We start from the raw sequence: 24,888 nt of genomic DNA on the forward strand, positions 1-24,888 counted from the left end.
CTCTGGTGGTGGTATGGAGAAGCACAGCCAGAATGGTTTTCCTGTTGTCTCGCATTTCTTTACATGTGCGCTCTTTCATCGTTGGGCTACATTTTATATACGTAAGCTTGCAGCTCCTTCTACCTGAGTTCCTAAATAGAAGAGCTTCAACCAAGATTTCGATACCTGAAAATTCCACTCCTCTTCTTACCAATATAACAGTCACCTAAAGTGGGTCACTGAAAAAAAAGAAATGCTGGAGTTAAAGCATCGTGTAGACGCGACGTGGGTAGGATAGCCAAGCGACACGCATAGTATTTTTTTTTTTTTTGTAATTAACAGCATTTGACGTAGGTGAGGTCAGACCCCGAGAACATTTTGCAAAGCATTAGACACAATCGCGTAAATACAGAATTAAGTAAATATGTAATGGCAGCCAACACCGTATGTTTCTCTGCCTTACAGATTCTCAATACAAGACCTAACAACATAAACTTAAAAGAAAGCTTTCAAGTTAAAAATGCATTATGCAGTGTCTTCGGGTTTTTTAATGGGTAGGAAGGTTATGTTGATGTATCCCATATCACTCTATACAGTTATCATCATCATCAACAACAACAACCTTCAACTTTCCAATGCCGTGTCACGGTTTGATTTTCGTCCATGTTGTTGGAAACTGAGAATTTGGAATTGGACTGAAGGTGAGTGTCTGGGGTGTTGCGCCGTGTAGTCTGGTATAAGTTCACCGACGAATCAGAGGTGCTTGTTCTATCCATCATTAGGGCGATAGGTAAGACTCTCGCGAGGAATTTCAATTCTATAATTTGAATTGGATTCCTTCCTTCCATTCTTCGAAACATAATGATTTTTGAGGTTTTAAGAGTTTTGAAACATTTTTTTGAAAAGTAGACGAAGTCCAGAAGGAAGAAAGTGCTAACACACGACCACCCTCAAAGACTTTTAGGGAGGACATAATGGGCTATTGCTATGAAATAGACTAGGATCTCTTCCTTTCATATGCTATCCAATTTACACTTTACAATCATCCTCCTCTTTAACACGTTCATGCTACCCAGTGGAAGTCTTATTTGTACAAAGTACATTTCGCCTAAACCCTTTTTACTGCGCACCAAATATATTATGTACGAAACTGAAAGAGGGGCGTTAATCAAACAATAAATCACTAACTACCTCCATGGATCAGAGTTCTTTTGGTGAAGCTGATAGTTGCTCAGATGGTCAAGAATTTCCCTAACCTGTTATGGGACTTATAGGTTCATTGCTGTGTTCACAAGAGCTCTGTCCGTGTGTTCGCGTCCAGTTCACACCCTTACACCCTGTTTCTTTACGACTGGTGTTACTGTTACTTTCCTGTTTAATCCAAGATCTCTCAAGTACACTCATAACTTCTGTTGTACTTGAATCGAGCAATCAGTTAACTACGCTATAGTCAGTGAACTGAAAAGTCCACGGTACAGGGTCTTTATTGAGCAGTTATTTCGTATTTAGTTGTTCAAGAAACTACGATTTTGTGAAATAAAAGTTAAGCAAATCAACGCAGAACTCCGATATTGTTATGTATCGTAAGAATGTGTAGTATATATTTATCTCCTACTCAGCTTTGGTGTTGACACTAGTCATAAGTTCATTATCCTCATTTTCTTTGCTGGATATCCGTTAATTTACAAAACAAATTCTTGAAATTTATGTTGACCTTCTGCGTTGTATCGCCGCGTTGACTTGTAGGCAGATACCAATGTTTTGGGAAAAATACTGTAGACATCTTCAGGGATTTTTGTACGTAATGTTGAGATCAACCTACGAGTCAACACGTGTTTGCAACGGATGAGGCCAACATCTTCGCCGCCCCGAAAATCCTAATTCTCACATAATTTTGAAATGCATTGATGGTAACAGTGATTTTTAATTTCTGATGCAACGATCACTTCAAATCGTAATGATAACAATTTTGTTGCAGGTTTTTATTTCGACAGCATAATCGAACACGTGCATACTATGTAGTATAGGTCTACTTCAGTCGCTTGCGCTATCTGGCGGTTACATAAGTCACTCTGGACAACAACGACTGCTTTGCCATCTTCTTGTCTCTACCCGTACTACTGCTTAACTCTGAATTAAAATTTTTATTCAAGTGTTTTCACTTGTTTTGTCCTTTCATTCTGAAGTTTATTACTGAACTAAAACTAAAAGAAACAGGCCTGTAATGCTGTTTTGTATTTCTCTCTCTCTTTCCTTCTGCCTTTCTTACTTAATTTATTTAATGATGTTTTTGTTCATTAACCTTTAGATGTCACAGTGTCACACAGTTTACACTCTCTTCATAGTAACCCAGATCCAGTCCCATAATATATCGTGCTCAAAATGACACCAAGATATGGTTTCCTTCAAATAATTCTGTTTTCCCCACCAGTCACTATTTCACCATTTTACCATACGTCACTAATCACCGCCCCTGAGACGTGCGACATGCCTCACATCCATCTCGGTATCACAGTTTTGATCATCAGTTAAGTTAAATTTTAGTCCAATCAGAAACTTTAGAGTGAAACACTAAATACATGACTAGGTTGCAGAAGGAAAATATACCACAAGATAACTGTAGGTATCTGATAATTTAAAAATGTTTGAAAATATTTTTATTTGATGACAAAAATTACAAGAATTCTTTGCAGAGTAAAAGGGATACTTGATAACAGCCCGATGTCCCGCTCCATCAAATCCAACTCGCCGCCTACTGCCTGCCCTATATACGGCTTCCGAAATTATTCCAACCACTATAAACTTGCCCTGAAGATGGCAATTGCAATGGTTGCCGGAACGATGGATAACTGTCAACATCCGACGCTGCTCACCCCCCCCCCCCCCCACAAAGCTAAAGCTGTGTTCCGACGTACGGCGTACCACTGAATCAAGAGATTAAGGCAGAAGACTATTTTTACGTTTTTCAGTGTGTCAGCCAGGCTAACACGGTTAACATGATTATATTATTTTACGTATGTTGAGAGACCGCTTTTGAGATCAGCGACTTGTAAGGCTGGATATTAAGAAAGAAGGTTGTCAGGATGCGAGGTGGATTCACTGATTAGAAGAGTTGATAATTTAATGTTTTGCGGTGTTCAGCTCAACGAATGTTGTTAACATGTTTTTCTTGTGTTCGGGTGGGTGGATGGGTTGGCGCGTGTCTTTTGCTGTCTGTCTGTCATAGATATCTGTCTGGAATTTGTTTGTTTGCCCCCACAACCTAGACTGCAATCAATACTCAGCGCAACACGCCATGTTTCATAACCGAATTCTAACCAAGGACGGGATGACTGAATTGAAGCCGTCACACTGAAACTACCCCTCCGTTGTATTTGAACTTTGAGTAACCGATGGTTGTTCTGTTATTGCATTAAAAGCAGTGTTCTTTTAATTGAGAAAACCCCATGATATTCGTAAAATAAGTAACTTAAACTTGAAGGCTTTTGATGTCCGAGACAGATTCCAGTATCTGAAACATCGCGTATAATTACAATTAAGAAATGAACAATGTTTAAGAAGTTCATAATTGTAATGAATAACTTAATGGATTTACTTCTGGTGAGAATAAATGACATGCGAAAGTTGATATGTTGGATTTTAATATCTCCATAACAATTACAAATATTCAAGCATGATAATAATATCTTGACGTCACCTACCACCGGCCTGAATGTTTTCCGGGCAGTATTTTATCCACCTGGGAAAATATAAAATAGCGATTGTGGCCATTCTGAAGTGCCATCCTGGTAGTCACTGGGAGAAACTAGGAATACTCTTTCTCAGGTTGGCCAGTCCAAGTCGGATTTGAAATCGCGATCTTTTAACAATTGTAAGTTCTGCACCAAAACGCTTTTATCAGTAGGAAGAGTTCAAGAAACATTCGGAAAAGCATGGAACGGCCGCTTCTGACGTCAACTAGTGTGAATGGTATTTTGACGACCTTTATCTGACGAAACGCTCCCTTGTTTGTAGTAAAATGGCATCGCTTTATAAGGATGTGCCGAAACGTATGTTTTCTCAACTGCACCCTTGTTTCCTCTTTGTGGTTCTCAAAAGAAAATATATTAAACTACCATTTTGTTGATTGAAATAGTATGACATACGAAGATGACTGTCTTCTGTAATGTTGATACCCGTAATCTTGTAGTATTTTGCCGACGTTTTAGAAATTCTTACTTTGACAATGGAGGCAGAAACGTCCGTCAACTCAGCGCAACTTTCCATGAAAGAGCCATATTCATAATATCCACCGTGAGAACCTGAAATCTCAGCAAAATATTTATTGCCCTGATGATGAAGACAATAAATACCTGTGAAACATCGGTCAACTTTTACAAGACTGTAGGGCAAGCGTAAACCTCAGCTAACTGGCTAACAACGCCTGGCTGGCTGGAGCTGGCTAACGATGCATTTTATCGGGTCGCTTCCGCTGTGTTCCAGTGCACAAACTACTACAGAATCTTAAAAGTAAGACAAGACTTTTTCGTTGTTTCAAGTGTTCACTGGGACAAAACGGTTAACATGACCCCCCCCCCCCCCCGGTAGGGCCCCATAATATATAATTAATTGTTTTGTTTATTTAAGTGCGTTTACTGAACTGCATTATTGAAGTAAAGAACGCCTTTAAAATAATTCATCAAAATAATAAACTGTTAATCGGTATGGTTCATAACAGCAACTTGTTGACGTATATCAATTATTTTAAAGGTTTAATGCAGTATTAAATTTAGCGTACAACGCTGTCAATGGTGGTCGAGATTTGAACCAGAGTTCTTATGATTACGAAGAAAGAATGGTAAACGCTCTACAAAGACGTTCGCTGTATTTATTTCATAAGATGTCTGATTGACTCTTCTGGCAGAAGTCCGCTCAACTGCGAAGATTACGAGTATATAAGACTGTCTACTATTTCATACAAAATTCATTGGGCATTCTGGTTTTATTAATCCCACTTGTTTTGCCAACACCTAAAGATTTATGTCGTTTCAAATTCCCAATGGAAACTGTTAACTCTTCGTTCTGGACTAATGGCTTTGAGATTTATATTTCTTTCTATATCCACCTATTCCATAAATATAAAGCATCTTACTGATTTATTCAGAATAAGCAGGATTTGAGGTTTTTACGGCGGTGAGTTTGAAGATGGCTGTCTTCTGGGTTGTTGTCTGGCAGAATGTTTCCGACGTTTCAGAGGTCCTTGCCGCCTCCATCATCAGGGCGAGGCAGCAAGGACCTATGAAACGTTGTTGTCTTAATGACTTCCTTGCACACATTTTCAGTTTATTTTTAGTTCATTCAGTTATTCGACCTGTATAGCCTATCCAGTTGAAAGACAACGTCGTCAGAAAAGCCAAAAATTAATCCTAGGATGTTACCCGTTTTGTAGGCTTATTTGTGCCACTGTACAAACTCTTATATTTTTACTTTAGTAACCTTTAATATAATGTATAATCTGTTTTAAATGAACCGCAGTTTTACTCTTCAAATACAGCGTGACCCAAAAAGATTTATACACATTATAATACAAAATATTAACATTATCGATCTCAGTGTGTTGTGTTTACGATGGGGAGCTAGTGTGGCGTACAGTTAACAGATGGCACCGCAATATGTTTTCCCATGATTCAGATACGCAAAATGGTGGCGGGTCGATTGAGTTTGGAGCATCTCAAATTCATTGAATGTGTGTATGACTGAGAAGATCCTGTCCGAGAACCACTTTGACCAACACAAATTCCACATGGACTGTTTTCATAGTGGTAGCGGGAGCTTGTTATTTTAGGGAAATAGAAATTGCCAACATATTGACTGTGCAACCTGGATGGTAGCTGACGAATCATTTCAATTTGTTTCCTGAAATTTGTTTGGCGGTTACAAATACGTCTATTAATAGAACGAGTGATTTTTATTCTTACATTTTTTAATCCATTGGAACCTTAAATGAACCATGCCAACAGCTTTTTAACGTACTTGGTTTAGGTGATTATTTTGCAACTTTTGCCAACCCATGAGTTTATGTCAAAGGAGAGATTTACTGGTGATTATGAATGCGTGTCAGAAGACGAAGGTCATGTCAATGAAGAATGGCTACCTAGACACTGGGTTCTGGGTAACGGTTCGTTTTAATATTTCATGATGTTTCCAGAGAGACAGAGAAGAAGAACACATGGTCAGAATCAAAATATTGATTTCTCGAATATTTAGCAGTTGCAGTATTTATATTCTGAGGTGTCAGTTGCCACGTTCATCGCAATGTTCATGCAATACGTTTAAATGTCCGAACAACTTTTATATCACACATGGGATAAAACACCACAGATGTACGTTCTCACGTCATATTTGATTATCGAAACAGTCCGATCATTTTAGATGTGGTTTTTTTTTCTGTTCGTGAAGGAAGGAACTTCTAAAACTAGATAAACGAATAAAATCATGTTTGCACTCGTAAAACATTAGACCCTTTGTTAATACCAGTACTACTTTTTAAACTTAAACTTAAAATACATTGTTTTTTAGGAAGTGTATTGAATTGATGAATAATGGAAATATCATCTGAGACAGTCATGGTAAATATAGCTACCCATAGCCTACAGTTAGTAAAATAACGTGGAACTGAAATATATAAAATCACACATTCATTCTCGGCAGTCAGTGCACTATACACAATTTCAGTCTTATATACAGAGCGTTCGAAAATTCACTGTAAAGTGTTTTGTCTTTCTTTTGTACTCGCTACGCGCTGAGTGAAGTTTCCCTGTTTGACAGTTCATCAGGATGAATTTCAAATGGGTTCTTATTTTTTGCACGTTTGACTGATAAAATATACATATGTATTCGTTGTTATTCTTAAAACGTTGCATACCGTGCAGTGTATTGATATATAAAATCATGCATACAAACAAAACTGTCTATACATTAGATAACACAACGTTATTTTTTTTATTGGGATTAAGAATTGAATGGGTAGGTATTCGCGCGTCCCTTCACCAGAGGGCGGAAAACGATTATTTCTGAAACTGTTCTTTTAAGATTAGCAGGCACTGGGCAAAGTCCATAAATTCAGTAATAGTAATATTGTTTTAAAATTTGAATAGTTTCATGTATGTAGTTTCTGTTACCTGCGCAGTAATGAAAGAATCCGGCATTCAATTTTAGTATTTCGAATTTCTTGATGTCATGAAGTGAATCTTGATTCAAATTTTGACCTTTTGGCATATCCTGTGACCCCAAGTCGTGTTTTTGATTCTCATCAAGTCTTATCAACCTTCAAGTGAATAAAGATATTTTCATGCTAGTGTACTTGGAAAATGGAATATATGTCCCTGCAAAATTACGTAAGACGCTGACCATTGATGACGTCATCGTCGCACAAATCGCCATGTGTTTGATCACTGGCGCTGCTGTCGGCTGACTGGATAACCGTCTGTCTGACTATAGCTGTCTTGTGTCGGTAGATTGAAGTCAGGTGGAGGAGGTAATTACAGAGAGGGAATGCGTTGTCATCAGGTTTTGTTCTCCACTGCAGGTGCTTTGCGCGGAGCCATTTCCCTCCCTGTATGCCTGACGTGGACAGGTGAAGAAGTCGGTTGGTGAATTTACAGGTAGCATTCAGCCATCGGTGGGCAGCCCAGTGACAGCGGTGGAATAGCGGCAATCTCAGCACGTATGTAACACCGTCAACACTATTTTAAACTACATTTTCTTAGAATATTGACCTTTCTAGGAGAGGGGCCGGGTTGCATGTCCCGCAACATCCCATGGGGAGCCCCTGCGAAGTGGTAGTGACTGGTGCAAACTATTCCGAATGTGGTCATCCGCCCGTTACGTGGTGGGGATGGTCGTTAAACGATTAACAGCGACAATAAAATGAAAGGTGTGTTGCTTTTATATCACGAGCGCTTCTAAGGAAATAGATCTGTCTTCAAGTTTTGTATTTTACGTCAAGTAAGTGCACACGAATTAAAATCTAAATCACCGTGTACGATTTCAGAAATATGGTCATTTGCTTTTAAATTTTGTGTCTGTTCTTCAGATATTTTAATGTGATATTAAACAGGCGATACGTATATCGAATGCGGGTTTATGTAACATCACGTCTTTGTTGGAACACGTGAGAAATTTGTAGTCAGTGTGGAACATTACATATAACTGCCCCTCCCCTTAGCCAGAATTGTCCATTGTTGAAATAACGTTGTTTTCGCAATGAAACGTCTCATGAACTCAACATACAAATAAAATACTTGAGTTGTGTGTAGGTTAACGATACCAGTAATCAGAATATCAGAGTCAGCTTCGTTGTCTTGTAAGGTGTTAAATGGATTTCTTAAATCGACTATGGCAAATTACAGTTTAAAAACTTTTGTTCCCCATCAATACAAAGCAGTTTTGAACTTTTATGACGAAACAAATGGCAGTGTGTTTTATACTTCTTAAACTAAGTTACGTATCTAAATAGAGTTCCATGGTGGGGGGAAGGGAGGTTGATTTTCAGTTAATCAACATTCTTTGTAAGAAAACATGCAATGAGTAATAGCATTATATTGGTGTTCATACAGAGGATATATGAAGAAGTATCAGTAATTACTATAAAATTTTATTTTTTGAAACACCATTGAACAAAATGGCTGTCTGCTTGGTGGATGATGTTATAGCACTTTTTTGAACACTTCTTAGGATTTAACATAAGTGTGATTCTAAATAACCGCCTGAAGTAATAAAATTGAATTAAAAGCCTTATTAAAATAATAATGGCCTCGAGATTGGAATACCCTTCACTGATTGGAACCAGAATTTATTTAAGACTGCCTGTACGCGTGATAAAGTTGCTGTATAGTTTTACTCCTTGAAATTTTATGTCGCAGTAATATGAACTTACTAAGACGGCGGTGAAATAAACGCGGTCCGCATGTTACATGTGACTCGCAGCAGACAGTCAGGATTGCACAAGTTGAAAAATATGTGTCTGCCCTTGATAACATGCATTCACGTGCGAAATAATACCGTATGTGTCAACATCAACAATGAAACGGTATCGATGTTATATAAACTGCATCTGTGATTCCGATATCGTAGTTAATGAAACGACCGAACACATTGTAATTTAATTCGGAGCTGTACACCAAATTGATCCGTGATACTCAAATTGTGTTGAACGAACAGCTTGAAGAGAACTGTGTGTGTGGAAAGCGTCAACTTCTTTGATTCAGCGCACTTGCGCGGAACAGATTAGTGTAGTGATAATAATTGTACACCGGAGGTATCTGGTTCGAATCTTTGTATAGATTACCAGTTCTTCTCCCATAGGCTTCAATTATTTTTTTTTTAGTGTTACCAGACGAATACAATTGGTGTTAAAACAGTGACATTTAAATAGACATAACAGTGTACATGGATGGATGGTTTTACGTCAGTTAAAATGAATCTACAGGTACAAATATAAAAATATTATTATTCCATTGGAACTTAAACGTTTTGCAAAAATAACTTTTTTATGTTGACTGCTTAATTAAATGTCGGCCCTCTTTCATTTTGTACTCTTAAAATGATTTTTTATGAAAAAATACGCTGTATTTTGTTCTTTAGTTCACAGAAAATTCAAGAGCGTAACTATTAAACTCGCATACTGAGATAAAAAATGATACTGACGTATAATCAGTGGTAGAAATTCTGTTAATACTGTTTTTCGGTTATTACAATTCTGATTTTCCTTTAACCACTGACACTGCATTCTCTGAACAGTTAAGTAAACTACGAAACATATAATTTATCAGCAAATTTACTTGAATGCCTTAGGGGTTTAAATTCACGCATTACGTACATTTACTAATACTTTAAAATTTCTGCTGATAGAGTTCTTATGGAGACAATGATGTTCGATTTTGAAACGAGCTCTGGGTGAAGAGGGGGTAGTATAGACAACGAATGTCTGTTTCATGGTATAACTCGTATTCAGGAATTCACATGGACTAACTTAAAATAAAATAGAGCCATAATAGGTGTACCATGTTCCTTTATGTAATGTAATGACCTTGCAAATGCAAGTAACTTCATGACCGAAATTAGAATATATGATTACCCAAATAAGCAAGAGTTAAATATAAAATATACGACAAACATCCTAGCTCAAAAGCAGACAGTCATCTTCATATTCGTCTCCGTAAGAATTAAAAATCTCATCTTAGAACAAAGTATCATTGTCATTTAAGTCGTATTTTGGTTCAGGAATTGTTGGTTAAAGATTGCTCGATTAGAATTAAATTTATAGAGAAAATACGAAATATATGCGGACATCGTTAAATGAACCTAACGGATGCCAGTGTTTTCAGTATTTTGTTCTGTTATTTTCACTAATTAACTCAAGAGGAGCCTGGAGTCATGTGCCCTCTGTGGATTATCTCTGAACAGTTATTGTGGAAATGGTTTGCGGAGGTGTGCACTGAATTTAACTGACTCAGTTAGGGTCCAGTGACAGGTTTTAGTGAACACCGCCTTAAACCTCCAGTTTCTAAAAAGCAGCTTAAGACTAAATTAAAATTAAAAACCTACTATAAATTTAGTTACCCTTAACTTTGTGGCATCATCCTTTGAATGCAATTGCAACCGTGTCTATAAGTAGAACGTTTTGACAAGCTGTATTATCGCGTAATTGTCATGTTTTCGGGGTTTGAGGATCAAGTTTCGCTTCCGTTTTACATGCATACTTCCGTTTCTGTGCGTAGTTACAGTGCGGCTAACCCTTCTGTTTGTCCATGACGTCAAAGAATCTAATTTCATGTGAACGTGAACGCTAGGATGTTCACTGTTATAAATGATCGTCAGTGTGTGTTTCAAGACTCGGCCATTATTACTCTCCATTAAAACTTAAGTACAATAACAACAATAAACAGGTTATTTGTATGACTGTCCTTAGAGTTGCGTAATGATTAGTTCATAGAAGGAAAATAAGACGAGTTTATGAGATTTGCATGTTGTCTGTGTGTTCTCCGTTTCAACTTTGGAACTAATTGAGTGATTCTTACAAAATTTGAACTGTGGTAGTGAGCTGGGTCATTATGTCTTACGTATGACTGAATCATGTGCTTGAAAGTTACAGACACTAAGTAACGATTTCTACAAATTCGATATGAAAACAGTGTCATTACATAATTCCCCGTATTGATACGACACTGTCACCAATGTCAAAATGGCTGCCTTGCGACTCGTGAGGCGGTAACTCTTGCAATGCGGGGTTCAGTTTTTTTATCGTGATACATCTTCGAAAAATATGCAAGTTTTGTTGTCGCATCTTTCTGGTAATTGAGAAATAGACTTAACAATATGGCAACGGCGCGTATATTTTGGAGCTGTGACGTTAAGCAATGAATCATTGTTAACTTGACACGTGAAATGCGTGCTGACATGTTATAAACACGTCTACTAGGCGAATGAATGGTATTAAACTTTGTGTTTAATACTTCGGAACCCATAAATGTACCACATCAGTGGTCAGAGTTTTTATTTAAGACTTCATCTGCACAGTCTGGCATCAATCTTAATTCAGAGCAAGTTCCAATTATAGGCTGTTTTACATATTTGTTCTCACGGTGGCTGGTCCGAAGATGGCTGTCTTCTGGTTTGTTACGTCGTGTAGTCTGGTAAAAATTTGCCGATATTTCAGAGGTACTCGCTGTTTGATGAGTAAATTTACCCTGTTAATGGAGGCAGCAAACGCCTCAGAAATGTCGGTTAACATCTACCGGACTGCACGGCGCAACCCAGACGTCAGCCATCTTCATATTTATATATTTTAGTACGTGTCTAGGAAGTAATTCACTGAATATTTTAAACGATTCATTTAGTCACGTGACGATGACAATCTCGCTACAATTATAACACTTGACGTCACGTATTTTACATGTATGTTACTTCATTATTTTAGACATTATCATTTAATAGCCTAATCATGATGTATATCAACTAACTCTGGCATAATCGAATCCCCAGTATGTCTTTGTAACATACGAACTGAAGATCTTCATTTGGGGATTGGAAATGTCGCTGTTGTTTCAGAACGCGGTGTGGAAAATTAAACCACAAGTGGATAATGGTCAGTTATGCCATCAGATGACACAAGATAGAAACGTTTTACTTTTCAGGCAGTTTTATTAGCATTTTATAAGTATTAAGATAAGGACTTGCTTCGGTCATGCAATCACACATCTGCAGATATGGGAAATATTGCGTTATTCAGCTGAGTCTAGTTCCATATACCGTATCTTCCAGCTGACATCTTTTACCTGCTCTAAATCACTGACTTACCGTATCCAAAGTGTAAGGCTACTCTGCGATTTGCGGTCTACACCGGACAACTACAGGCCCGAGAGAATTTTATTAAAAGTTACAAATGTTAATATGGTCTGTATTTTATGTCGTGTACTAATTGATTATACTGTCGGCCTTTATACAGGCGTTCAGTTTGATCTTAATGTGAGGAAGGGATTATAATTGACCAACACGCAAAAAAATTAATTAAATTTGTCCAGCGACTTGTAACGTGAGGCTATCCCAGTGTAAAATTTCGTCGAAATCAGTTAATTTATTTGGGAGATGAAACATTTTGACTGACAGAAACTACTTCCAAAATTCGCATTCATTTATGTACTTTGTGCAATTAACTCATAATAGAGGTAGCGGTGCAGCGTAATTACGCTATAGGAATTCAGAACTAGGAACCAAATTTTTCTTCACTTAAGCCTGTATTGTACCTAGTTGATGTCCCTTCTTCAGTATTTGTCTTTCGACAATGGTAAAAACCAATTGTTATTCCTATTGTCATTCCAGGCACTGAACTCGCATATCTTGGAAGTCGACTCAAGTGAAATCTCTGAATACAAATAGTTGGTACAGTCACACATTATTCACAACGAAACACTAATAGCCACCAGAGCATTGAAGCACTTCCGCTGTAATTATGAAGAATGTGAGCATGGTGATGTAGTTTTTACGCTATTTAAGACTTCTTCTGTTACAGAAGCAGTGACAAGTCGTGTTAGCTGAGTTGTGGCGACAATTTCTGACGTAGTTTCTCTCTTGTCATTTAATCTTTGTATATAAAAAGCCGGTACCATAAAAGAAATTCTTCATAATGAGGAAATAGAGAAATTTAGTGGATCCATAAGTACAGTTCCCTCGTACTATAGCTATTTAAGAATTTGTCAGTACGTAACATGAATGATATGTAGACTTATTGAACGTATCGGCCATATGCTAAGCTTGATTCTGTTTGGAAAATGCGGGCAATGTGCCCTTGTGTTTTCAGCTGTCTGGTGTGTGTATGTCTAGCATCACAGTGTTTCATAACTGCTTCCACTTGACGGTCTGATTAAACATTGTTCATGATTACACGACACAACAGATCCTCAATTATCGGGAAGATTGTGTATTGTGCGGACGTATAGTTTTGTGGTAATATGTCAAGGCGATTCATCGCCCTGATGACGGAGGCAGTATGACCTCAGAAACGTTGGTAAACATCTACCAGACTACACAGCGCAACAACCCAGAAGACAGAAATCTTCATACTCATCGCCCTGATGACGGAGGCAGTATGACCTCAGAAACGTTGGTAAACATCTATCAGACTACACAGCGCAACAACCCAGAAGACAGAAATCTTCATACTCATCGCCCTGATGACGGAGGCAGTACGACCTCTGAAACGGTAAACATCTACCAGACTACACAGCGCAACAACCCAGAAGACAGAAATCTTCATACTCATCGCCCTGATGACGGAGGCAGTATGACCTCAGAAACGTTGGTAAACATCTATCAGACTACACAGCGCAACAACCCAGAAGACAGAAATCTTCATACTCATCGCCCTGATGACGGAGGCAGTACGACCTCTGAAACGGTAAACATCTACCAGACTACACAGCGCAACAACCCAGAAGACAGAAATCTTCATACTCATTGCCCTGATGACGGAGGTAAGTATGACCTCTGAAACGTTGGTTAACATCGACCAGACTACACAGCGCAACAACCCAGAAGACAGAAATCTTCATACTCATCGCCCTGATGACGGAGGCAGTCTGTCCTCTGAAACGTTGGTTAACATCGACCAGACTACATAGCGCAACAACCCAGAAGACGGAAATCTTCATACTCACCGCTGCGAAAACCTCAAATCATACAAATTCTGAGATGTTAATTTCAAATACGCATTGACCACTTGTTTCTAGACTTTTGCCTCTTCGTCATTTCGACTGCAATTATCCTCACATTCGACATCATACTATATAAAGTACTGCATTTAATATAGCGTCGTTAAAAAGCCCATACATAACAAAACCACCATAGATTGTCTAGGAACTGAGAACCCGGTCCTTTGCGAAAAATTGCCCATCGCGTGTTCTACGTCCCAAGCAGCTTATATTAATTTCGAAGTTTAGTAGCTTCAGATCGTAAGACGAGCCTTGTCGTTTATGATTTTGCTTGCCAAGCGTATTGATTTGAGCTACCGGTAGGCTGTTAAGAAACCAAAATGAAGTCTCTGACGTCGATAACACAGGCGCCAATGCGGTGCACTGTGGAGCATGGCGACGTCCCTAGCCAGACGAGACAAAGATGGTGTCAGCGTTTATTGTAGGCCTGCAGTATTCTGAGTTGTGTCTGTCAGTGAGGTTTCTCTACATCTTCGAAGGATTAATCTTTTAATTTTAATTCTAATATAAAAGAAATTTGTTGCGCAGAATTAACATTTTTATTTCTGTACTTACCTACATGTATTTTGAACGTTAAAATGTTACAAATTCGTCAAAGAGTTTATTTGTTGAGATAACAGGCAGACGGACATTAAAGTTGTGTGAAACTATTTTTATATTCTCATATATCCGTGATTGAGTGAAGGAGACAACTCAAAATGGCGGGATTTAATATTGGCCCCGGTATCTCATGACTGACTGAACCCAAAGCTTCTACATATGAAGCTTGGAGTTTCTCGTTGCGGTCGGTTGATCTTCAGTATTTGTTCCACTTCTACCGGATGTTGGCTCTGTTGCCACGTTTTGAAAGTCATTGTGGACCTACAGACCATAGACAAGATTGGCAACGGTGCCCTAAATACTAGCATCTTTATTCACTCCATGCTACACCATGTCCGTTTCTGACAGTACTGCATAAGCTAGAAATTAATATTAAGTTGTTAATTGTAATTAGACTGTGATCAAAAATTTATTTTGGTTCTAAGCCTTATTTGGAAAGGAGAATAGCTGTATGTAACAATGCATTGGTTTGTACTCGTATTCCTATTTGTTGACTTATTGTGAAATTCGGCAAGAATGTCTTATCTCCCCGGTAGCCATATTTTTTGACGTAAATACGTCTATATTGAAGGGTCATTCGGAAAAAAAGGGGAACGAAAAAGGGAAACGAAAAAGTGTAACCTGTTTACCTAGGAAACGTCGTGTTTACTCGGCATTGTTGTTACCTAGGAAACGTCATCTGTTTACTCGGCATTGTTGTTACCTATAAAACATTACTTTACATTACATTCAGCTACCACAGACCCATCTTAAGCGTAACTAATTCAAGTTAAATAAACAATGTCTTAATCAAACTTATCTCAATTGTGAAGCTTGTATAAAGGAATTATTTAGAATAAAGCCAATATATAAACTTCCTTTCCGTATAGACGTATTTACGTCAAATTCTCCGGAACCGTGGTTCCACTGACAATTTTTTGATAGGTTGTATTTATTAACTTATTTATTGTGAGTCATGTATACTGAAGAATATATAAACATTTCTTTAAAGTAATTATTGAATCAAGCTGAAAATAACAGGGCGATAGCTTGAAATGAAACAAATCTTATCGAATTTATAACTGACTAATTTCTGTAGTCTGTTACGATTTGAGATTGTAAAGCATGACTCAGTTGCATTTAAACAAGTGCAGTTCATCAGACTTCAAACTCATTAATCAACGGGTAAGCATTTTCATAAATCTCGTACGAAGCATTTTTTGTGCATACACAAAGAGAAGGAGTCGAGCTTCTACTAAATTCAGCCTCGCCCGAAGCTGCTTTTAATGATTACGATAATTTCCTTGTTATGCTATAGAAATAATGAACGAAGGTCCTAATGCACGTGGACAGAAATGTCAAATAATGTGGAAGGAAGTTCAAAATTTTCTTTTATTTACCACTGTGTATTAACTGCTCATGTTAAATACTGTAGCATCGAAGGAGATAATATTTTGAAGATAGCTGTCTTCTGGGTTGTTGCGCCGTGTAGTCTGGTAAAATCATTAAAATCTTGTCGGGCAGTCAGCCGCGGCAACTGGTTACACATCAGAACCCTGTTGATGGGGACAGAGTTGGTTCACGAAACGTCGGTTTACTACGGTAACCAGTTGACGCGGCTGATTGCCCGAGAAGGTTTTATTGATTGTACTCGCAGCGAAAGTTTCAAATCCTATAGTCTGGTAGAAGTTTACTGACGTTTTATTATTGTCCTCATGATGGAGACGGCAAACACCTCTAACACGTCGGTAAACTTCTACCAGACTGCAAGGCGAAATACCCATCAGACAGCCAACGTGAGAACTTTAAACCTCACTGGGAATATTTTGGTTACGTAGGGAAACAAGCGATGGGGTGGCCTTTTGGAGGCAGTTGTGTTCTGCTGTAAGGTGCTATTACGTCATTAGCCTTGACCGACGATAAAAACTACGTAAATCTTCAGTCACTAAGTTTGCAACGGGATACAAGTTAGGGCATCGAACGGTGTATCCTATTATATCTCACTATCGTGGCTTTTAAATTAACCACCTTCAAAGGAATGAAAACTGACTTACACACAACGAAGATGATAATGATCGTATTAGAATTAATCTATTACTAGGCCATTCAATACCGTTCATATGTGGAGTGGCATGTTTTAGGTTGTTACAGTTCATACCCACAATATAAACGAAGTGTGTGGTATTTTTAATGCCTTTAAAGAGCTTTTTTTCACTAATCCAATTGACAGTGGAATACAACATTAAAACAGGAAGCAAGCATAAGAGAGACATTGTAATTCTATCCGATGAACTTCCCGTATATGGCCTATACACTTTTGTTGCGAAATTCCGCTCTGAATAAAACCCTGGTGGTATTCGTAATATCTGCGTATAGTGCATGTATAAAAGGCCACGACGGCAGTTCTGGTCCGTGAAGCATTGAAAGTTTGACATTTTCTGAAGCGTCGCCCCCTCTGTATGAGACAGAGTTAGCGTTACTGTCTTGCATACTAATTTTCTGGCTGACTTACATGAATACCAGAGAGTAGGGATACAAAGCCGGTGAAATTAGATGCCGCGTGCTGGATGGCTGGGGTTCAAATCCCGTTAGAAAGAGATTTTTCTATTTCTTAAATTTTTGGTGGCAGCCTTCTAGCCAACAACGATCAGGGGTTCGTTCTCTAGAAATAAGATGGCTGGTATGTGAGTGCTGAGATTGAGAATGCGTGGGGCTTTCTATGTGACGTCATGGCGCGGTGCTCATTGGGTCTGTTTGGACAACGTTGCAAGAGTATCATGCAGAGGTCGCCGCATGAACCCTTTGCCGATATTGATTATCTGTACTCGTTGATTGCGGGTGTTTGAGAACAAAATGGCGACAGGAAAATTTCTTGAGTCTAGATACCGTCTTGGACGCTTCGTTTTGAAGCGCTTGTAATGTGTGATCTTTCCTAAAAGTAACAAACGACATTTTATACTCACACAAAACAAATGGCAAATTTATTGTCCTGGTTTTCAGCGGACCATCATTACAATAATTTTATTTGACGTGATTAAATACATGGATGAGATAGAACGAACATGTAGAATGCATGGAGGAACCAAAGGCACTAGTACAGAATGTTGGCTGGAAAGCCTCGAATGAAAACCACTTTGGAGGCATAGGCGTAGATTGGAGGAAAATTATGAAATAAATTTTAGAGGAACCTCGCCCCATAACTGAGCATCATTCTGATACGAATATTCTAACGTATTGTATACATGTTTCAGATATGCACTTCCCAAACGAATTATTTTTAATGAAATTTACTTACGTATTTGTATATCTGTGTGGTCTTCCCAGTACCAAAATGTTTCAGTGCGTCTTCTGACTTCCTTTTATTTTACTTTCTGCTTATAGGTCTGTGTCTTATGATTATTGAGTTTTAAAATTCGGTTTCAAATGACCTTATAAATTTGATATTTGAAAGTCTTATTTATTAAGATACGTTGTCATATTTTGCCATAAAGTGTTAAGATATGTTAATAATTGCGTATATGGCATCGCTGAGAAAATTTGAGGTTATGTCAAAGAAATTTAGGCCTGCTGTATACCTATTTTTATTTTATTTAGTGTTCTGTCTGACGACAGGTCCATATGAACAGGATCCTTCCATCCTTTTCTCAGACTGGGACCTGTTCATATACGTTCTTGGCAGATGATCCAGAAGTGGTTTGCCATTGCCGTCTTCTGTGTGTGAATGGAGTAATTGTTGGGATGCCACGGAGAAACCGGGGAAGCCCCCGGAGAAAAACTCCGTGTTGCCTAGACCACGGTCTTGCCCAACACAAGTTATAAATTCGGGCACCGCCGGGAATCGAACCCGAGACCCCAGGATTACAAGGCCAGCCTTCTAAGCGCTAGACTTGTGTGCATGCTACATCACTGCATTATATAATTATTAACTAAAAGTTCTTGTTAGCTTGGGGATATGGACTCAAGCATTTCAAGAAGCAGCTGCTGAAAGAAAGTTCTTCAAAAAACGTCGCTTTTATTTAAATATTTTCTGCGGAGGAGCGTGTTTGCTACTCTAAAACACATTCAGGATTATCAGTAGTATTTACTTTGTTGTTTTCACACATGGACTACGTGCTGTCTGGCTCTGGTCATTTATGCATTGTGCTGTAGGCAGATCAGGTTCGTCTCTAACCTGTCTCTTTTAGTTTATATGCCGCTGTCTCCGTTTACTACTAACAGATTAAGAGGATTGCTAATTTCTAGACTGGTTTACAGAAGGAAATATTGTCTTATAGGTTATTTGTGCTGATCTTGCGCTCACTCTAGCTTTAGAACCATTCAGCAGGTGTTCATAAACTTCGCTGCAAAGAACGAACCGATGGAGGGGTGGCCCACGATTACCTTTTATTTTAATTTTAAACCCGTCACCTCAACGATTACAACATGCTGGCCTGAGAAATTTTTGGGTGGAACGGTAAAACGTACAACGCCGTTGCTTGGGATCTTCGGGATTTTTGTAGCAGCAGGGTTGAAAGCCTTAATATTAAATTAAAAATGTAAGTATTTTGTTTGGTTGTTTGCGTCTGAAACAAGAAATATCAAATTGTCACAGCGATAACTACAGATTACCGCTGCCTGTTCTATATAAGGCTTTCACCAAATGTCCAACCAACATATTTTCATTGAAGATGGCAACTGCAGTGTTTGCCGAAACTGTAGACAACTATAACCCTTTGAAGCCGAAGAGAAATAGAGAGAGGGGCAAGTGGGACATAAATTTTGATTTACAGCTACGAAGGTCCCCAGACAGTGCCACTCGACCCTCTAGTAGGGAAAGTTTCAGTAATGGAAAGACACTTGGAAGTGAAAAACGTGGGATGAAAAGTGGAGTAGGGTCTTAAAGCGTTCGTGTGCAATTTTGATGTTGGCCTTGGAAGGACTGCGTTTAGTAAATATGTTTATGTTGATGTGGGGGGTTGCTTTAAAGCGAAATTTTGATATTAGCACTCGGGAGCGGCGGGGGTCTCCATGAGAGGCATGTAGAGCAACGTGGAATTTGGGCACCAACTAAGCATTTGCTCTAGGACCGAGAAAAACCACAGAAATCCTTGATCGAGTTGGCCGGTTGCAGGACCTTTCTTTCAGTACGCATTTTTAGAGTTTAGTCCGTACCACAAAGAAAACAGCACTCACTATTACAAAGATTAACTGGTTAACACGTTTTACGGTGAGAATTATACGAAACCCACAAATGCAGAATGAAGAGTTACTGACTGTTGAAGCAAGTGGGCTTTGAAGGGTTAACTTTTCACGCGGCTCATCCTCGAAAGCCGAAGTTTTACTTCGTCAACCTTTTTATTGTTTTTTTCTGCTGGAACTTTCCGACCACCGGTCACTTCGAAATAGCACCATCCGACCGCCGAGTAAAAGTAAGGGGCTTGCTGCTTTGTGCGGTTCGGTGGTCTTCTTCCTCTGTGTTGATCTTGACATTATGGCGGAAAGAACATTTGTGTGTTGAAACACGAAGCGCATTACGCAGGCCTGCAGTTACTTCCCCATAGTGGGTTCCTGCCGACAAGAGTCATCCATACAATACCCTACCCTAGCCCGTGCTTACAGAATGATAATGGAGTTCATTACAGTGAATGGTTAAGTATGCGTGTGCCGTCTGTTCAGTGGATTGTTTGCTGGCATTGGTTAAGTCAATAACACTTAAACTGCAGTCCCAGTGGCAGTCATTTGGCCCCGTGCCTTCCTTCACATTGCAGCAATTCGACGCTTATATAAATACAGATTCTCGAATATTTAAATAAAAAAATATAACAAGAATCTTCACTTAGTGAAGAAGTCCAACCGTTACATTCTCTTATTTTCTTGTATTTGATGCTGGTCTGCCTTTCGAAATATTTGACTCAGATTTGAACGCAATGTGCATGTCTTTTTCGAATAACGGTTTGCAGCAAAACTTTGCTGTATTTTTTTAAACTGTTCTGGATGAACTACTGTGCAAGCTAATGGGACGTCAACACTCATAAATTTAGATTAGCATCCGGGAGGTTCCTGGTTCGAATCTTGGTCGGTCAGTTTACCACCTTCATTCATGAAGATGGAGACAGTATGTTGTCCGAAACGTCGTTATCTACCTTCGAATGAATGTACACGGCGCCACAGCCCAGAAGAACAACGTAACTGTGATATTTATCTCCAATATCGTCCATTGGCCTACCGCATAGCTACGTATCTCAAAGGAGCGGTCATATCCGATTTTACTGAGCTTTTAAAGATTTAGCTTCAAATATAGAAAAACTACGCACTCCACAAAGTAATCTGTATCGAGACAGCAGGAAACTCCGGTATCAAATGTGCGTGCTAAAGACTAGAAAATTGTTCAGCAACCGCCACAAAGTTTTATCATAAATTGTATATTCGAATGTCATGATTAGAGGAAGTCAATATCTTATCTTTCGTAATTAGAATTCATAACACACGCGCGCGCACGTTGGTTTGTCATCAATAGTTTTATTCAGCGCGTGTTTAATTTCCTTTTCGTATTGCTGCATTCTTATGGATTTATATACAGATAAATATATCCACTTTTTGTGAGGCAAGTTTTGTGGTGTACCGTCATGTGTCTGACAAATCAGGATGTTCCGCGGGGGACGGATCGGGACACTGGGCTTGAGAAGTCGTTCATTATGCCAAACGCTTTAGATAAAATTTGGGTGGAGTGAAACTGTCTAGTTCTACTTCTTGTTGTGATGTATATGAAAGCCGTGGTTGATAACAAGATGATGCATAGGGAAGTCTGCAATCTTTAAATATTTTAGAACTTAGTTTCGATATTGGACTGGAAAGAATGTGAACATCCTGATATTCAATCCGTTGACCTCAGGAGATTCAGACACACACCTCCTTGAAAATAATACTTATCGACAGGAAAGAGCAGTTTGCAATTTGCTGTAGATTGTATCTAAATTTTCAATATGTTTATTATTCAGTGATGTGCGTTTTCGTTCATCAACTAACACGGCTGATAGCCCAAGAAGACTTTATTAAAGTACTATATGTTTGTTTTAGAAACAGTCAGTTGACTCGTTGCCGAGGAGTTGCACACATTAGATGCATATCTTATGACGGCATTAGTTTCTGTGAAATATTCCATGTCGCAAATTTATTTATATATTTTTATGGCGAAAACTTGCTTCTTTAGCCTGCGGTTAATAACATAGTCTGAACTGGTATGTTACAAAAACGTCAGCCCTCATCACTCCCATGCTTAAAGCGATGAACGATTGAATATAAATTTTAAATTTTTGAAACCAGAAAAACATTTTTGTTAATCTTATCAGCAAATTTCCTCACTTCATGATTCATATATTACGACATTGGCTTATATTTAAAAAGCCCTTAGTGGCAGTTATCGGACGATGCGACCTCTTTTGTGGTTAAAAACAAAATGTCATCCAAATCTGTTGAGGGAAAATGTTTCTGAACTTGTGAGATTTCAAGTTCTCACGGCGGTGAGTATGAAGATAGCTGTTTTCTGGTTTGTTGCGTCGTATATTCTGGTAAACGTTTGCCAGCAATTCAGAGCTGCTTACTGCCTAAGTAAGACTCAGACTACACGGCACAACAATCCAGAAGACAGCCATATTCGTATCTGATCTCGTCACAAAACGCATCAAAAATCTAATTTATTCCCACACTAGTAAACTTTGTGATTTGTTAAATTAGCGTATAATTCTTTTGTTTTAGGCCATTGTATCTATAAATTACGTTGCATAAATACGAAATACGTACTAATTATACGTTTAATACTTACTACCTGTACAACTTTATGTTGCATACTGCAGAAACTGGGGTTATTAAGGACTTCCATTTTGTTACTGGTGTTTTGTAGGTAGATGTTTTTATACCTGTAACCCCAGTTTCTGATATTTTTTAAGGGACCAGCATGTTGCCAGGCAGGCGGATGTCTGCCCCAACTCTTCCTGTGGTTGCCTCAGCTAGCAGATGTTGTGACTCGCAGGTGTTTTGACCATCCACTTTCGCACACCGTCTGTATCGTATAGAAAACATTTTCTCTAATATTTATAAAACTTTACCACATCAAATTTAATATTGTCTTGTAGCGTGTAGGTATTTCTTGTTCATGAAGCAGGCCTATTAGTTAGGAAAGGTGAATGGCCTGCCCGCTTTTCCCTTTAAGAGTGCTTCAGACCAAGTAATTTAAAAATAATAGCAAGCTAATTGTACGCATTTAATTCCACGTTTTAAAAAGTGGCATTGAATTCTCAGAGACAGAGACAGAAAGTCTTTCTAAACTGCTGTTTGCAGCTTCGGTGACATCAATATAACAACACAAATGAGTTTATTCGTAGTTTTTGTCAGAAAGAACTTACTGTACAGCTGTAAGGCAGATGCTGAAAATGTCCACCACCTTCCCGAAGACAACAAGTATCCTCTCTTCTTACCGTGTATCGTGTTACTGCAAGGTGTTTCTGTACCAGTGTTGGAAGCGGTCTGTTTAATGTGTTTCAGTTCCTTTGATTTTCATGGGTTATTCGAATAAACTCTTCCTTAGAGAAATCCCCACAGAAAAGGGAGCTCGTGAACACGCCATGTCCGGACCCGCACAGATCTTGCGCAGTAGGCGTGAGCAGCGGTATAGTAACTAGAGTGACCTTTGACTTGAGTGTTACGGGGGAGGTTGGGGGTGTATATTACATGGGGTGAACCTTATTCTGATTTTATCTTTGTACCATAGTACATGATTCTTGTTGTCTATTGTCTTTTAAATGGTAGGCCTACATTCTGTATAACGTGTTCCTGGGAAGAAGATGAAAAATTGTTGTAGGCCTTTATGATGAAGAGACAGTCAAATTACAGCGAAATTTACGGAAGTTGCTACAAATTTAATTTTTTTAATTTATCACATATGGAATGTAGATAAAAGTTTCCGATGCAGGGAGATTACGAGTTCTAGAGTTAAATGGACAAGTTTTAGACGAAAATTGGCCAGCTGAGATGGCCAGCTTCATACGAAACGTCTGTAACCTGTTTCACCCTCGTGTTGGTTCTTTGCACCATGAGTACAGCGCTAGAAATAACAGATTTATTTCTTTGTTAATAGCTGTGATAATTAGTTTAGTTTGTGATTTTAGAAGATGACTGTCTTCTGTGATATCGCGTCGTGTATTCTGGTAGATATTGACCTACGTTTTAGAGGAGCTTCCTGCTTCCATCATAAGGGCGAAGAGAATGGTGATTAATCTCTACCAGACTTCTCGTGAAATACTCCAGAAGACAGCCATTTTTGTACCAGTCACTATGAGAACCCACGATAACCTAAAATCTTACTAATTTTTTTTAGTTTTTGTAAAGAAAGTAGACGTTTTTACTTTCACCTGTAAAATTAATCATTAAAAGAACTCACACGAAAGGCATTGCTGACTTCTAGAGTTCTTTCGCCTGATATTTATTATCAAATGGAAGTTCATTTTACTATGAAATATTTTATATCTTTACAATAACAGACGTTTCATCAGCGCAACCGGTACGGACTGAGAGTGTTGGGCTGTTATTATTGACTGACCTTCAGAAAGGAAAAAATGATGGTCAAGGCTGCTATTTTGTTCTCACATTTACTTGTGTTTTTCCCCATCACTTCCTGTGTTTCTTACTCATTATGACAGATAATATCGACACCGAAGATGACGGTAGATGAGATAAGAATACAGTATGTTTCAGTTTTTGCGATTCAGTGGATGGAATTGGTAGTCTATTTCACTTCAATAATTATCAACGAATTTTCGAAAAATAAACTAGAAAATTACAAGAGGTCATAATAATTTCCTCTCTTGTCATATGTTCCTATTTATCCGTAGACCTCTGGGGGATGAAGTACCTATACGCATGCTCCAGAACGCACTGTTGTTTTATTTAGTAATCCTGCAAGTGATAATCCAAAGAATGAATTGTTCCGTTCGGTCATGGGAGGCAGCAATAAATGACGATAATGCAGTTAGTTTTTCATTATTTACTTTTCATTTGCATCGCTTTTGTATCAATTATTTAACTTCTTTTACTGTGCAGTCTTGCT

General features: G+C 38.5%; 1 long non-coding RNA gene across 1 annotated transcript in view; it reads left to right on the forward strand.

Annotated features, from left to right (window-relative positions):
• LOC110828900 (uncharacterized) overlaps positions 1-24,888 on the forward strand; it is an 85,274-nt gene that overhangs the window by 13,121 nt on the left and 47,265 nt on the right. Inside the window, exon 2 of the long non-coding RNA XR_015537084.1 lies at positions 7,547-7,684. This is a non-coding gene — a long non-coding RNA (uncharacterized LOC110828900). The remainder of the gene's footprint in view (positions 1-7,546; positions 7,685-24,888) is intronic.

The sequence above is a fragment of the Zootermopsis nevadensis genome, unplaced genomic scaffold (assembly GCF_977971745.1).
Source record: "Zootermopsis nevadensis isolate Lab colony 2312 unplaced genomic scaffold, Znev_1.0 Znev_ptg000025l, whole genome shotgun sequence".
NCBI lineage: Eukaryota > Metazoa > Arthropoda > Insecta > Blattodea > Termopsidae > Zootermopsis > Zootermopsis nevadensis.